The 17,112-nt window shown below is 43.6% G+C and overlaps 1 long non-coding RNA gene and 2 other non-coding genes across 3 annotated transcripts in view; 1 reads left to right on the top strand and 2 right to left on the bottom strand.

The window, feature by feature from the left end:
- The first annotated feature begins 5,778 nt into the window (after positions 1-5,778).
- On the top strand, positions 5,779-5,852 carry TRNAG-UCC (transfer RNA glycine (anticodon UCC)). Its single transcript has one exon. It is a non-coding gene; the product is annotated as a tRNA-Gly (tRNA).
- A 1,176-nt stretch (positions 5,853-7,028) lies between these two features.
- LOC129626045 (uncharacterized) overlaps positions 7,029-17,112 on the bottom strand; it is a 57,319-nt gene continuing 47,235 nt past the window's right edge. Inside the window, exon 3 of the long non-coding RNA XR_008701717.1 lies at positions 7,029-7,278. This is a non-coding gene — a long non-coding RNA (uncharacterized LOC129626045). The remainder of the gene's footprint in view (positions 7,279-17,112) is intronic.
- TRNAE-UUC (transfer RNA glutamic acid (anticodon UUC)) lies at positions 10,747-10,818 on the bottom strand. The gene has a single exon. It is a non-coding gene; the product is annotated as a tRNA-Glu (tRNA).

Raw genomic sequence — 17,112 nt, 5'->3', positions numbered from 1 at the left:
CAGGTCTCCCTCATTGCAGACAGATTCGTTACCAGCTGAGCCACCATGGAAGCACAAGAATACTGGAGTGAGTAGCCTATCCCTTCTCCAGGGGATCTTCCCGACCCAGAAACTGAACTGGCGTCTCCTGCATTGCAGGCGGATTCTTTACCAACTGAGCTATCAGGGAAGCCCAATTAAAAAGAACAAAGTACTGATTATAAATGGATGCTATAACATGGGTGAACCTCGAAAACATGATGCTGAGTGAAAGCAGCCAGATGCATGTTATATGAATCTTGTTATAGATGAAATGTTCAAAACAGGCAAACCTATAGAACAGAAAGTAGATAAATGGTTGCTAGGGACCAGAGGATGGGGGTGCTGGTGGTTGGTTGCTGGGGGTGGGGTACTGGATTTCTTTCTGGCCTGATGAAAATATTTTGAAATCACAAAGTGATGATGGTTGTGTGACTCTACAGATATGATAAAAACACTTTATTTTGGGGTGGGGTTTTTTTTGGCATGTGAATTCTATCTTTTTTTAAAGTACCCATTACGGTTAATGCAATTATGAAAAGTACCTATCTTGCTCTTATCTTGTTTCATATCTTGTTCAGGGATATGAAAAAGAAGATTTTTTTTTTCTTTTTTTTTTTTAAATTTTATTTTATTTTTAAACTTTACAATAGAAACTCAAAAGATACAAAAAGGTAAACAGTGGAAAGTAAGCCTCTCCCCCCACGTTCCAGGGACACCGCTGTCGCCGTTTTCTCACCCGTCCTTCTGCAGACCTTCTTTGCTTACACCGCCCGACACGTGTGCTGCTTCTTGTACAAACAAGAGCCTGCTGTTCCCCGCGTTCCAGCCTTTGTTGTATCACTTAAAAAAATGGATCATGGAAATTGCCCCAAAGGACCTCATGATAAGGTTCATAGAGAGCTGTCTGGTTTCTCTTTTTAACAAGTGTTGCAAGTAGGTGGCTGTTACTCATCGACATTCAGGTTATCTCCTTTCTTTTACCATTACAATGAATGTCCTTGTACCTCTCACTTTACTTTTTCATTTTCTAATTTTATGTTTTTATTTTTTTTAACACCTACAACATTTTGTGTTGGGGTGTAGCCAGTTAACAATGTTGTGGCAGTTTCAGGTGAACAGTGAAGGGACTCAGCCGTACATACACATGTATCCACTCTCCCCCAAACTACTCTCCCATCCAGCCTGGCACTTAACATTGAGCAGAGTTCCCTGGGCTGTACAAGAGGTCTGTTAGTTATCCATTTTAAATATAGCAGTGTGCCGTACCTCTTACTTTAAAGCAACATTTTAATAGCTACTATTAAAGTCATCACAGAATACAAAGAAGGAAGCAGAGATCTCACTAACATACTCTTTCTACAGGAGTTCAGTGATATCAAACAGGATCTTCCCAGCATCAACAGAGGAATGGAACCAGAGCAAGTGGTGGGGAGGAGACAAGGCAGTCCTCCAGCAATGGCAGTGTTTTGGATCAAAGAGGTTCAGTGTCTCGAAATGAAAGAGTCACCAAGGCTGGAGCTTTGGGGCTCAGCTGTGAGAGGACATCCTTGAAGATGCCAAAATCAGTATCTCCAAAAGGCAATACTGGAGTTGACTTCATGAGAATATATCCCGTTTTCTAGACGGTGGGTCAAACAGAACCCGGTCTTAGGTTTGGAAACCAACATCATGGGATTAGTCCACTATTTTTAAAAACGGTCATAGAATTTTACCAAATATCAGAAAGGATTTCACATGGTATGTATTACTTCGTAAAATGTTTGCCTCAAGTATATAGAGAAATGTGAATACTGAATCACAATGTAAAATATATTTGTCACTGTGATTCACAGTCGATGCTTAAAGATGCCAAGCAAGGCGGGTAGGTCTTTGACCTCCACGTTTTTTTTTCATAAGCTCAAACCTTTTTGCCAGGCTTCGTACACAGAACTGAGAATCAAATACCCTCTCCCCCTCAAGTATAAATTCAAGTGAGAGAGGGGCACGCTGCCAGTGGGAAGGCAATTGCTTATGAAACGGCAGCTTTGAGGGACCAGCCTACTCCTCACCCCTTCTCTAGAGAGGGATAAATCTGAGGACCAGTTACTCTTCAACAAAATCTCGCCACCTTGGCTTAAGGGCTTTTATTACATTTTCCCTCCCTTCCTCCTCTTTTCCTTCTTTCCTTCCTTTTTCCTTTCTTTTTAAATTCTACATAGGAGATGCAAGATCAATTTATTCAGCCATTCAATTCCTCTCCCAGAGGCAACTGCTATTACCAATTTCTTTGATGTTATTAATATTTAAGAGATGCATTTACAAATAAATATGTCTACACACGCACACACACATATACATATATATGTTTCTGGAACACAAAAAATGGCATACTATACACTCTGTTTTGCCTTTGGCTTTTTTTACTTACTTTACTTGTATCTGGGAGATCTTTCAGACTGCTACATGTTGAACATCTCTATTATGTTTTCTTGGCTGCATGACATCCTGTCATATGTAGTCTAGGGCTTTTAAAGGTTGGCTGACCCCATTCCTGGAATTACAGTTTCTTTTATTTTTATATAAAGTTGAGTTTTAAAGTGATGACAGAGAGCTCATTTAAAAGGACTAAACCCTCTTCTAATTACTTAGTAATTATAGAGCAGGAATATTAGAGAAATGGATGTGTTGGGGCATATAAATAGTATCTATGCCAGGGGTGAATGGATAAGCCAACTTAAGATTCTAGCTTATATATATATGTATAAAACCTCTGGCTATTATTAATCAACTGGATTGCAGAATCTATTAAAGATAAATGGCTGTACGTGTCAATCGGGATGCCTGCCCCACCCACAGGCCATTCTAAAGGAAGGACAGAAGTCACCATCCTTGGTAGTATGTGACTGGCCACTTCTGCTCGCAGTACAGCTGACTGGATCCTATACGAGCAGCAGCACCAAGGGCAGCCAATGGATGAGCTACTGAGTGATTTCTAAGGTAGCTGGGTACAAAAATATTTGACCAAACAGGAAACAGATTGATTTCCATCAAAAGTAACTTTAAACCAGAAACTATAGAGTGAATCAGCTAGTCAAAAAAAGGCCTCGAAGAAAAGACACTAAAAAAAAAAAAGCGAAGGCAGTTCTTTCCCAGCAATATAGCAGATTTAGATAACCTGAAACACCCTACCACCCATCTACAAAAACATCTGAAAATTCTGGGTAAAAGATAACAAATATTCTTTCAAATGAACAACTGAGTTCACGAGAAAATAAGGGAAATCCCCAGAGGTGCAAAAAAAAAGAAAAAACCCCAAAATAGAACCGAAAACCAAACCTGTGAAGTGCCAACTAATACTATGGCAGCCAGCAGAGAGAGGTGTCTCAAAGAGCAAGGGTCTCGGGTTGGAACGCAAATACGAGGACCGGAAATGAGGCGCTGGGCTCCTATCCTTCCTAAATTACAATCCTCGGGATCAGCACACCCAGCGAAGGTGGGATTAGACCCCTGGAACTTCAGTAGACAGGATGCTAGGATCAGAACCATGAAAGAGATAGGATATCATCATTATCAAGGACACAGAAGAGGAGGGAAGGGAGATATTGGGAGACCGGATTGACATATACACACTGCTGCTGCTGCTGCTAAGTCGCTTCAGTCGTGTCCGACTCTGTATGACCCCAGAGACGGCAACCCACCAGGCTCCCCCGTCCCTGGGATTCTCCAGGCAGGAACACTGGAGTGGGTTGCCAGTTCCTTCTCCAATGCATGAAAGTGAAAAGTGAAAGTGAAAGCGCTCAGTTGTGTCTGACTCTAGCGACCGCATGGACTGTAGCCCACCAGGCTCCTCTGCCCATGGGATTTTCCAGGCAAAAGTACTGGCGTGGGTTGCCATTGCCTTCTCCCATATACACACTACCATATATAAAATAGATAACTAACAAGGACCTACTATGGTTCAGTGGTAAAGAAGCTGCCTGCCAACGCAGGAGACGCAGGTTCAATCCCTGGTTCAGGAAGATCCCCCAGAGAAGGGAATGGCGTACCTACTCCAGTATGCTTGCCTGGAAAATCCCATGGACAGAGAAGCCTGGGGGGCTACCTTCCATGGGGTCGCAGAGAGTCAGACACAACTGAGAACCTGAGCACCGTCACGACAACACAGCACCGAGAACTCTACTCAGTACTCTGAAATAGCCTGGATGGGAAAGGAGCTTAAAAAGGTTCTTCTTAAGATTAGAATCTGTGTCGACGGCACCCTACTCCAGTACTCTTGCCTGGAAAATCCCATGGATGGAGGAGCCTGGTGGGCTGCAGTCCATGCGGTCGCGAAGAGTCGGACACGACTGAGCGACTTCACGTTCCCTTTTCACTTTCATGCGTTGGAGAAGGAACTGGCAACCCACTCCAGTGTTCTTGCCTAGAGAACTCCAGGGACGGCGGAGCCTGGTGGGCTGCCGTCTATGGGGTCGCACAGAGTCGGACACGACTGAAGCGACTTAGCAGCAGCAGCATAGCTGATTTACTTTGTTCTAAGCAGAAACCAATGCAACATTGTAAATTCACTATACTCCAACACAAATTAATTTAAAATAAAATTAAAAAAATAAGACACACAGGGAATTCCCTGACAGGTTAGTGCTTAGGAATGCTCGCATTCCACTGTGGGGGGCACAGGTCTGATCTGTCCCTGGCCAGGGAACTAAGTTCCTTCAAGCTATGTGGCATGGAGAGAAATAAATAATTAAAGACGCATAAGAAGGGGCCAAAATATATGAAAAGAACTATACTTATACACTCATATATACGCATATATGTGTGTGTATACATATATATATATACATATATATATATAAAGACCAAGACAGTTTGACCAGGAACCAAGCAGAGTAGAGGGTAAGGGAAGCTGGTAGGAGGCAAGAAGGAAAAGAAGATGACCCTAGACACCCCAAAATAGAGAAAGAAACAGAGCTTGGTTAAGGGCAGAGCTCCAGCTTTGCTGGTGGTAAGTGGAGTCCTGGGACTGTTGCCCAGGCCAGCACAGCTCTCTGTTAGGACCTGAGTACCTGTGAGGTCTTCCCCAATCATCCATTTTTTTGCCAGGTGCTTATTCAGTGCTTGCAGCCATGAAATTAAAAGACGCTTACTCCTTGGAAGGAAAGTTATGACCAACCTAGATAGCATGTTCAAAAGCAGAGACATTACTTTGCCAACAAAGGTCCATCTAGTCAAGGCTATGATTTTTCCAGTAGTCATGTATGGATGTGAGAGTTGGACTGTGAAGAAGGCTGAGCCCTGGAGAATTGATGCTTTTAAACTGTGGTGTTGGAGAAGACTCTTGAGAGTCCCTTGGACTGCAAGGAGATCCAACCAGTCCATTCTAAAGGCGATCAGCCCTGGGTGTTCTTTGCAAGGAATGATGCTAAAACTGGAACTTCAGTACTTTGGCCACCTCATGCAAAGAGTTGACTCATTGGAAAAGACTCTGATGCTGGAAGGGATTGGAGGCAGAAGGAAAAGGGGACGACAGAGGATGAGATGGCTGGATGGCATCACCGACTTGATGGACGTGAGTTTGAGTGAACTCCAGGAGTTGGTGATGGACAAGGAGGCCTGGCATGCTGCGATTCATGGGGTCGCAAAGAGTCAGACACGACTGAGCGACTGAAATGAACTGAACTGAACTGAACTATTCAGTGCTTATTTCTTAATGCTTCCTACTGTGGCTCTAATAACTTGCCACAAGTATAGTGACTAAAAATAACACAAGCTGGGACTTCCCTGGTGGTCCAGTGGCTAAGACTTTACACTTCCAATGCTGGGGGGCCCAGGTTCAATCCCTGGTCAGGGAACTAGATTCCCCATGCCACAACTAAAGAACCCTTGTGCCACAACTAAAGATCTCACACACCACAACAAAGACAGGAGATCCCACATGCCAGAGCTAAGATCCGGCATAGCCAATAAATATATTTTTTTAATAACACATATATTATCTGACAGTTTCAATTGTCTGACAGTTTTGATTGTCACGAGTTTGGAATGGGACTTATGGGGTTAAAGTTGAAAAGTATCTTCCTTCTGGAGGCTCCAGGGAAGAATCCGTTTCCTTGCCTTTCCAGCTTCCAGAAGCTGCCCACACTCCTTGGCTCGTGGCCTCCTTCTGTCTTCAAAGCCAGCACTCCCACCACTCCCACCTCTGTCTCTGCTATCACATCTCTGATTCTCACTCTCCAGCTTCCCTCTTACAGTGACCCTTGTGGTTACATTTGACCCACCAGGATAATTCCAGATGATCTCTCCATCTCCAAATGCTTGACTTAGTTACATCTGCCAAGTTCCTTCTACCATGTAAGGGGGCATACTCACAGGCACTTATTGTAGGACAGGAGATGGAAGGCTGGACAGGACAGGTCTGTTCCCAGGGACCTCAGGTTCTGCGGTTGGAGAAACTGGGCAGAAGGATGAATGATCTTGAAGCAAACAAAAATAAAATAAGAATGTGTTCGAGGCCATGAAAGAAATAATACAGGTGACTGAAGGGAGGCTAGGGGCTGGTGAAGCTACTTTAGGAAGTCAGGTCAGACTCCAGAAAGGAGATGACACTTGAGGTGACCCACAAACGATGACAAGACAGCAGGTCTCAAAATAGCTGAGGAAAGGGAATTGCTGAGAGAGGGAGCAAAGGCGGGGATTTACTTGGGGGCATCCCAGGAGGAGCAGGAAGGCAGTGTGGCTGAGCAGGATAAGATGAGATGGTCTTGATACTGTTTCTCCTGCGAGGCCTGTTTACTTGGCTATTGCTGGCTTTCTATAAGGATGAAGCCACAGGTAAGATTCCTACAAATATCCTTACTGTAAACCCACCCTTTCCTAAAGTCCATTGAGTGAGCCTTGATACCTTGCAACCACCTGCTCCAAAGTAACATAAAACACAAAATACTATGAAATACCATTTTTTAAAGACTTTTTTTTAATGCAGACCATTTTTTAAAGTCTTTATTGGATTTGTTACAACAGAGCTTCTGTTTTGTGTTTTGTTGTGTTTTGTTTTAGAAGTCGAAGTCTTAACTACGGAATGGCCAGGGAAGCCCCTACAAGGTACCATTTAAATGGTGCAGCTATTTGGAAAACAATCTAGCTCCTAAAAAGGTTAAGCTTAGAGTTACCATGTGACTTGGCAATCCACTTCCAGATACCTGCCCAAGAGAACTGAAAACATGTGTCCACACAAAATCTTGTCCATGAATGTTCATAGCAGCATTCTTCATAGAAGCCCTAAAATGGAAACAACCCAAACGTCCATCAACCAACGAACGGATCAACAGAATGTGGTATATCCATCAATGAAATAATATCCTGTCATAAAATGGAATAAAGTACTGATACATGCTACATGGCAAACCTTGAAACATTATGCTAAGTGAAAGAAGCCAGTCACAAAGGCCACATGTTGTAGGGTTCCATTTATGTGAAACATCCAAATGAGCAAAATCATAGAGACAGAGAGTAGGTCAGTGGTTAACACAGCAAGAGGGAGGGAGAGACAGAGAGTGATCGCTAGTGGGTACAAGGTTTCTTTAGGGGGCTATGAAGTTGTACTAACATTGTAATGATGATTTCACAGCTCTGCAAATACACTACAAACCATTTTTATTTCATAAATATATTTTCTTTATTTGAATTGTACACTTCTGGACTTTCCTGGTGTTCTGGTGGTTAAGAATCCTCTTGCCAATGCAGGGGACACTGGTTCGATCCCTGGTCCAGGATGATCCCACATGTGGAGAGATAACAAGCGTGTGGACCACAACTCCTGAGCCCGTGCATTCCAGAGGCCGTGCTACAACCAAGGACGCCACCACGATGAGAAGGCCAAGCAACTAGAGAGCAGCCCCCACTCACCGCAACTAGAGAAAGCCTGTGAGCAGTGACAAAGGGCCAGCACAGCCAAAAATCAACAAATGAATGAATGCACTGTACACTTTCAATGGATTAATTGAATGGTATATGAACTACATTCCAAGATACAGTCCCTGCCCTCAAGGAACTGGAAGTTCAGTTAAGGACCAAAAAGATTCAACGTCAATTGACCTAGAATTTACATAGAGTGGATGATGACCATACTAGAGAAATGTTAGTAATCAGGGATACATATCTTGAGTGACACTCTGTGCCAGCCCCTGCCCCAGGCACAGGTGGCTGCAGCCCCTATTATCAAAACTCACAGTCCAAAGCACTTGATAAATTCCCAGTGAGTGTCCTGGAGAAATTCCATTCCCCATTATGGGCCTTGTTTTCCCCACTTTTGAAATGAGCTGCTTGAATTAGATGTTTCCCTGCAGGCAGGTGAGATGATTCTTGGTAAAATATCCAGATATCACAAAATAGCACTGTGAGAAAATTATCCATGTTTAACATCATCTTCCAATTCTTCCACCTTTAGTAGAAAGTCTCGGTGGAGTGTAATTTCCTTTTTAACAAAGGAAAAACCATCTGAAATTCTAAAGCTTCCAGCAGGCAACAGTAGCTGGCCAAAATGTTTTCACACTAGGTTGTTTCACTGTCTTTATTTTTATTCTACTTTCTGTTTATATCAAAGGATGCTTATACATTGATAGAATATTTCCTTTTAAAATAAAATGCATATAACCAAAAATAAATGTTGATCTTAAGAAAAATACTAAAAAAATTATTGATGGTACAAGTATATGGCAAAAATCATAAAAACATCACAAGAAAGACTGAAAGTGTTAGCTGCTCAGTTGTGTCCGATTCTTTGCAACCCCATGAACTGTAGCCCATGGAATTCTCCAGGCAAGAATACTGGAGTGGGTTGCCATTCCCTTCTCCAGGGCATCTTCCAGACCCAGGGATCAAACCTGGGTCTCCTGCATTGCAGGCAGATTCTTTACTGCCTGCGAAGTTGCTTCAGTCATGTCCGACTCTGGGCGACCCCATAGACGGCAGCCCACCAGGCTCCCCCGTCCCTGGGATTCTCCAGGCAAGAACACTGGAGTGGGTTGCCACTTCCTTCTCCAATGCATGAAAGTGAAAAGTGAAAGTGAAGTCGCTCAGTCGTGTCCGACCCTCAGTGACCCCATGGACTGCAGCCTACTAGGCTCCTCCGTCCGTGGGATTTTCCAGGAGGAGTACTGGAGTAGGGTGCCATTGCCTACTGCCTGAGCCACCAGAAAGACTGAAGCTGACTTTAATTCACTCTGCCCATTTTGCAGGCAGAAAAGCTAAGTCCTGACCCAGCAAACCAATTCCGGCATTATTTTGCTGACTCTGACATGTTCAAGCAGCCACAACCGCTTGGCAAGGGAGTTGGCAGAGGATGTCTGGGCATTCAAAGTGCATTACACAGTAATTAACCTCGGAAGGCTCCGTCCCAACAGGTCTGGAGTCCAAGTATGCAGGTTCTAAATCTCCAGGTGATTTCATTACACATTCCTCCCCACCTTGTCCCTGTTATACAAGATCCATTCATTCCACAAATATTTGTGAAGATAACTGCCATCCACCAGGCACTCTGCTGAGCCCTGGGAATAGAATGGTGAGCCCCAGTGGGGAGGGGGAGGGAGGGAGGGAGGGGGCACACTCCCTGCTCTCAGGGAGCCTAATCTAGTGATGGGGCAGGGGCAGGAAAGAAACGTTGAACACAGAAGCAAGATAATTACAGATTATAATCAGTGCCATAAAAAGAAGTGCTTCCCTGGCAGTCCAGTGGTTAGGACTCCAAACTTCCAGTACAGGGGACACAAGCTCGATCCCTGGTCAGGAAATCCTGTGCACTGCGTGGTGGGGCAAAAACATATATTTAAGAAAGGAGGAGAAATACATGGATTATTATGATAGGTTAGAGAGCAATCACAGAACTACTTCTTTAAAAAAAAAAATATATATATATATATATATTCATTTGGCTGTGCCAGGTCTCAGCTGTGGCACGAGGGAGCTTTGGTCTTCCCTCGGAAGGAAGGGAAGATTCACCAGAATCTTTAGTTGAGGCACATGGGACTCAGTTCCCAGGGCCAAAACCCTAGCCCCCTGCATTGGGAGTGCAAAGCCTTAGCCACTGCACCACCAGGAAATTCCCCAGAACTACTTCTTTGGTTCGTTTTTTATTGTATTTACTTATTTCTTATGTTAACGAGGTTCCCTCCCTAGAGGCAACCAGGGTTACCCATTTATTCAAGCAAATGGTTTGCTGTGTGCAGAGCCTGGAGGACTCCAGTGCAGGAGAAGTAGGTGATAACTTCCAGCAGGGAGGCAGGGGGCTGGGACAGGCAGGTTCTGGTTTGTTGTAAAAGAAGTTTGCAATTTATTCTAATAGCAATAGCTACTGATGTGTTTTCAGCAGAGTGACGTGGTTTGACTTGCAGGTTTCAAAGATCACTTGGGTGACAGGGGGGTAGAGGGGTGGGCAGGAGTTGGAGAAGACACCAGAGAGGAACTGGCTGCAGCATCAGGGTAAGAGGTTGATGTGAGCCTGGAATTGGATGATGTAGGAGAAAGGGATGGATATGGGGTGCTAGGAAAAAACTTCAGGAGATTAGTTTGAAGTGGGAAGAAGGGAAAGTAGAGGTTTTGAGCTGTTGGGAAGAGGGGATTATCAGGTTTGTGGGTATTATAATGTCTGTAATTTGCTTCAATAGAAGCATTTGAGTATCACCTAAATGCCAACTTATGGCAGTGGTTTTTTTTTTCTTTTTTGGCACCACAAAGTTTGCAGGATCTTAGTTCCCCAACCAGGGATTGAACTCTGGGCCTGGCAGTGAAAGCACCAAGTCCTAACCACTGGACCACCGAGGAATTCCAAGTCAATGATTCTTAAAAGTGTAGGCTGTTAGACGAGCAGCATCCTCTTTGCCTGGAACAGGTTAGCAATGCACATCCTCCCCTCCCCAGTGACTGAAACAGAAATTCTGGCTGTAGGGCCAGCAATCAGTGACTGAACAAGCCCTGCAGGTGGCTCCGATGTATTTGCATGCATGTGGGCTCAGTCTTCTGTCGCGTCCAACTCTTTAAGACCCCATGGACTGTAGCCTGCCAGGCTCCTCTGACCATGGGATTCTCCAGGCAAGAATACTGGAGTGGGTTGCCATTTCCTCTTCCAGGAGATCTTCCCAACCCAGGAATCAAACCTGAGTCTCCTGAGTCTTCTGCATTGGCAGGCAGATTCTTTACCACTCAGTCACCTGGGAAGCCCCAATGCACTTTTCAAGTTTTATTTATTTTTTTAATATTTATTTGTTTATTTATTTGACTGTGTTGGGTCTTAGTTGCAGCACAGGGGGATGTGATCTTCATCGCATCATGTGGGCTCAGCAATTGTGGAGCTCGGGCTTAGTTGCTCCAAGGCATATGGGATCTCGGTTCGCTGACTAGGGATGGAACCTGCGTCCCCAACATTGCAAGGTGGATTCTTAACCACCAGACCACCAAGGAAATCCTAACATTCTCCAGTGTCAGAACCTTTGGTTTAAGCCCTGATTTGGGGGGATGGTTGCTAACTGGCTCTCAAGAATGCACAACACAGGAATGACTGACCCATCATCACAGAAATGGCCATGCTGCCAAACTAAGAGAAAAGTGACTCTCTGAGTTGTTCAGTTGCTAAGTCGTGTCTGTCTCTTTGCGACCCCATGAACTGCAGGCTTCATGAACACCATGAACAGGCTTCTCTGTCCTTCACTATCTCCCGGAGCTTGCTCAAATTCATGTCCATCAAGTTAGTGATGCCATCCAACCATTTCTTCCTCTATCTCCCCCTTCTCCTTCTGCCTTCAATCTTTCGCAGCATCCGGGTCTTTTCCAGTGAGTCGGCTCTCTGCATCAGGTGGCCAAAGTATTGGAGTTTCAGCTTCAACATCAGTCCCTCCAATTAATACTCATGGTTGATATCCTTAAGGATTGACTGGTTTGATCTCCTTGCAGTCGAAGGGACTCTCAAGAGTCTTCTCCAGCACCACAGTTCAAAAGCATTGATTCTTCAGTGCTCAGCCTTCTTTATGATCCAACTCTCACATCCGTACATGACAACTGGAAAAACCATAGATTTCTTTGACTAGACCGACCTTTGTTGGCCAAGTGATGTCTCTGCTTTTTATTATGCTGGCTAGGTTTGTCATAGCTTTCCTTCCAGGAGCAAATGTCTTTTAATTTCATGGCTAAAGTCACCATCCGTAGTGATTTTGAAGCCCAAGAAAATAGAATGTCACTCTTTCCACTTTTTCCCCCTTTATTTGCCATGGAGTGATGGGACTAGATGCCATGACCTTAGTTTTTTTAATGTTGAGTTTTAAGCCAGCTTATTCACTCTCCTCTTTCACCCTCATTAAGAGGCTCTTTAATTCCTCTTTGCTTTCTCCCATTTCGCTTTCTGCCTCTTCCAGTATTCTTGCCTTCAGAACCCCATGAACAGTATGACTCTTTAAGTGGAGACAGGTAAGAGACAAAGGGAGAGCTCTTAGCAAAGGCCCTTATCAGAGAAAGGGAAACAATGCTGGAGAGCCTGGAACAGCTCTTATAGGTGTGGTTCCCTAAACCCTGGGAAAAAAACAGGCCTTATCTTGAAAAGAGGAAGAATCGGATGCAAAGAAGTTTGCAGCAAACAATAGCAGTCCAGGCCTTGTTGTGCAAAAGTAATGAGGAAAAAAGGTTTTGTTTTTTCAAAAGCAGAGTTCTGACCAGAAAGAAAAAAAAATAGTATACTGTGGAGGGAGGTAAAAAAATCAGTTTCCAAGAACAGAGAAGACAGACCAAGAATGTAGATTCAGAGGGACATGGGAGACCAGAGTTAGAGTCTGGGTTCACCAATAAAGGAGCAAATATGACCTTGACCAAGGTACTTCTCCTTTCAGTGATTTCAATACTTTCCCCTCTAAGGGGCTGGGCTGTCAGCTCTCATAAATTTAAAAGTTATTCCCAAGAAGGACACACACACTATCACCTTTGTAGTACAATATTTGGCCAAATGTTTAACCGGAATCTAAACCTGGAAAAACAATCAGACAAATCCCAAACTAAGGGACATGGTGTAGAACTAGCCTAGACTCTGGGGGAAAAAAAAAAAAAATTATTGTCTTGAAAGGTAAAGGAAGGCCAGGAGGCTGGATTGCATCTAGACTAAAAGAGACTCAAAGGGACTTCTCTGCAGGTCCAGCGGTTACTACACTGCACTTCTACTGCAGAGGGGGAAGGTTCAATCCTGGGTTGGGGAAGTAAGATTGCACACATGGCCAAAAAAAAAAGAGAGAGAGAGATTCAAAGGAGCTGTGACAATTAAAAGCAATATTCGATTCTCGACTGCTGATTTTTTAAAAAAAAAATAAAAGGCAGCTATAAAGAAGTTTACTAGGACAGCTAGGGAAATTTGAGCACAAGAGGGTATAGTAGAAAACAGTTTTATGTTCATGATGAATTTCCTGAACGCGATGATGAATGTACTTCCATGAGGGAGGGCAGGGACCTTGTTCTCAGCAGATAGATGCTGGGTGACCTACAGGTGAAAAATGGGCTCTGTGTACATGGAGCTCTCAAACTGTGTAGGAGGAAAAAGCAAACCAAAAGTATCTGAAAGAACAGAACTGTTGCTTCTTTTAATCTTTGTCTTTTGAAATCTCCCCTCCATCCTCCAAATCTGAGCTGAGTGTGGGGTGACCAACTCCTCCCTATTTGCCCAGGACCTTTCCTGGTTTTAGCACTTACATGCCAGAAACCACCTCAATCCTGGGAAAATTAGGATAGTTGATGACTCTGAGGGGAGACCTAGATATTCTCAGCTGGGCATAATAATTTCCTCTTAACTAACATGAGGATATGTGGGGAGTTGCCTGGCATTCCAGTGATTAGACTTTCACTGCCCGGGTTTGCTCCCTGGTCAGGGAACTATCCTGATCTTCCCTGTAGCTCAGATGGTAAAGAATCTGCCTGCAATGCAGGAGACCTGGGTTTGATCCCTGGATCAGGAAGATCCTCTGGAGAAGGGAACGGCAATCCACTCCAGTATTCTCGCCTGGAGAATCCCATGGATACAGGAGCCTGACAGGCCACAGTTTGTGGGGTCGCAAAGAGACACAACTGAGTGACTAACACTGCTACTGCTACTGCAGGCAACTAAGCTCCCAGAAGTCACACAACATGGCCAAAAAGTTTTTTAAATGAAGGTATTTGGTTTTAAAGCCACCGTTTAGCTTCCCCTGGGTCCAAAGCGTTTTCTCTAGGATCAGGTCCCTACATATCTGAAAATCCTTGAGAGAGAAGCAAAAACTACAATGACTGTACTAAATTTCCAGTTGCCAATGAGCTATGGAAACCAGGTGACCAGGACCTGGCGTCTGAGCCTGAGTTAAGTCCTGGGAAAATGTAAGAAGCCCTGTAATTGTTAAATTCAAATTAGTTAGAAGTTTTAATTGTGTTCCAAGCATTATTCTCCTAAGAAAGCAAATGCCCACAGACTAAATCCCTTCAGCCCTCAAACACCCTGCAGCTCCATGAGAACTCTGGTGTTGAGGAAGATGCTCTGTATCGAGGATGAATCAGCGTCCACTTCCTGGTTGTGATATTGTACTATACGTTTGAAAGATGTTGCTATGGGGGAAACTTGGTAGAGGGTACACAGGACCTATGCAATTTCTTACAATTTCACATGAATCTTCAGATATCTCAAAATAAATGCTTAATTAGGGGAAAAAAGAGGATATAAGGCCAAGAAGAAGCAACAGTTAGAACTAGACATGGAACAACGGACTGGTTCCAAATTGGGAAAGGATTATGTCAAGGCTGTATATTGTCACCCTGCTTATTTAACTTCTATGCCGAGTTCAGTTCAGTCGCTCAGTCATGTCTGACTCTTTGTGACTCCCTGGACTGCAGCACGCCAGGCCTCCCTGTCCATCACCAACTCCTGGAGTTTACTCAAACTCATGTCCATTGAGTCAGTGATGCCATCCAACCATCTCATCCTCTGTCGTCCCCTTCTCCTCCTGCCGTCAGTCTTTCCCAGCATCAGGCTCTTTTCAAATGAGTCAGCTCTTCGCATCAGGTGGCCAAAGTATTGGAGTTTCAGCACCAGTCCTTCCAATGAATATTCAGGACTGATTTCCTTTAGGATGGACTGGTTGGATCTCCTTGCAGTCCAAGGGACTCTCACGAGTCTTCTCCAACACCACAGTTCAAAAGCATCAATTCTTTGGGGCTCAGCTTTCTTTATAGTCCAACTCTCACATCCGCACATGACTACTGGAAAAACCATAGCTTTGACTAGACAGACCTTTCTTGGCAAAGTAATGTCTCTGCTTTTTAACATGCTGTCTAGGTTGGTCATAACTTTTCTTCCAAGGAGCAAGCGTCTTTTAATTTCATTGCTGCAGTCAGTCACCATCTGCAGTGATTTTGCAGCCCCAAAAAATCAAGTCTCTCACTGTTTCCACTGTTTCCCCATCTATTTCCCATGAAGTTGTGGGACCGGATGCCATGATCTTAGTTTTCTGAATATTGAGTTTTAAGCCTCTCCTCTTTTACTTTGATCAAGAGGCTCTTCAGTTCTCTGCTTTCTGCCATAAGGGTGGTGTCATCTGCATATCTGAGGTTATTGATATTTCTCCCAGCAATCTTGATTCCAGCTTGTGCTCCATCCAGCCCAGCATTTCTCATGATGTACTCTGCATATAAGTTAAATAAGCAGTGTGACAATACACAGCCTTGACGTACTCCTTTCTCTACTTGGAACCAGTCTGTTGTTCCATGTCCAGTTCTAATTGTTGCTTCTTAACCTGCATACAGATTTCTCAAGAGACAGGTCAGGTGGTCTGGTATTCCCATCTCTTGAAAAATTTTCCACAGTTTGTTGTGATCCACAAAGTCAAAGGCTTTGGCATAGCCAATAAAGCAGAAGTACTCTATGCAGAGTACATCACTTGAAATGCCAAGCTGGATGAATCACAAGAAGGAATCAAGACTGCCAGAAGAAATATCAATAACCTCAGATATGCAGATGACACCACCTTTATGGCAGAAATCGAAGAAGAACTAAAGAGCCTCTTGATGAAGGTGAAAGAGGAGAGTGAAAAGGCTGGCTTAAAACCCAACATTCAAAAAACTAAGATCAGGGCATCCAGTCCCATCACTTCATGGCAAACAGGTGGGGAAACACTGGAAACAGTGAAAGACTTTATTTTCTTGGGCTCCAAAATCACTGTAGATGGTGACTATAGCCATGAAATTAAAAGACATTTGCTTCTAGGAAGAAAAGCTATGACAAACCTAGAAAGCATATTAAAAAGCAGACACATTACTTTGCCGACAAAGGTTTGTTCTTAGATGCAAACTATTTATAACTTTTAGAATGGATAAACAACAAGGTTCTACTGTATAGTACAGGGAACTGTGTCCGATCTCCTGGTATAAAACATAATGGAAAAGAATATAAAACAGGAAAGTATACATGTGTATAACTGAGTCACTTTACCATACAGTAGAAATTAACACAACATTGTAAACCAACTATATTTCTATATAAATAAATAAATACAAAGTGCGGTCCATGAAAATATAGGCCCTCACGCCCCAACTCAGATCTGCTGAATCAGAATCTGCATTTTAAAAATACCCCAGGGAATTCCCTGGAGGTCCAGTGGTTAAGACTCTGTACGTTCAATGCTGAGGGCCTGGGTTCAATCCCTGGTTGGAGAACTAAGATCCCACAAACCACGTGGCATGGCCAAAAAAATTTTTTTAATAAACAAACAAAAAAATAATCCCTATTATCCAGATTTAGCAGTATTTAACAGTGTTGTAGAATAAAGATGCACTTTTTAAAATCAGTTTGCACTTTTCACCAAAATAATCCAAATGAGGTATGATTTTATGGAGACTACTGGTGCAAACCGAGGTCAGAAAAAACATGCTTAAACTTCCCCTCTGGGGTGCGTCGGCACTCTTTCTGCCACGTCAACCACCTCCAAAATAAATATGTGATGCTCCAGGGATAAATCCAAGCTGACATGAGCCATGGTTCCTTGAAATCAGGTGTTTATAATTGAATGAGTCAAAGAAGAGCAACCCAGGACAGACACACACAATCTTTACAGCACTGAGTGGGGC

The sequence above is a fragment of the Bubalus kerabau genome, chromosome 13 (genome assembly GCF_029407905.1).
Source record: "Bubalus kerabau isolate K-KA32 ecotype Philippines breed swamp buffalo chromosome 13, PCC_UOA_SB_1v2, whole genome shotgun sequence".
NCBI classification, from domain to species: domain Eukaryota; kingdom Metazoa; phylum Chordata; class Mammalia; order Artiodactyla; family Bovidae; genus Bubalus; species Bubalus kerabau.
The sequence above is the reverse complement of the archived record's forward strand: the minus strand, read 5'-3'. Positions and strand labels throughout refer to the sequence as shown.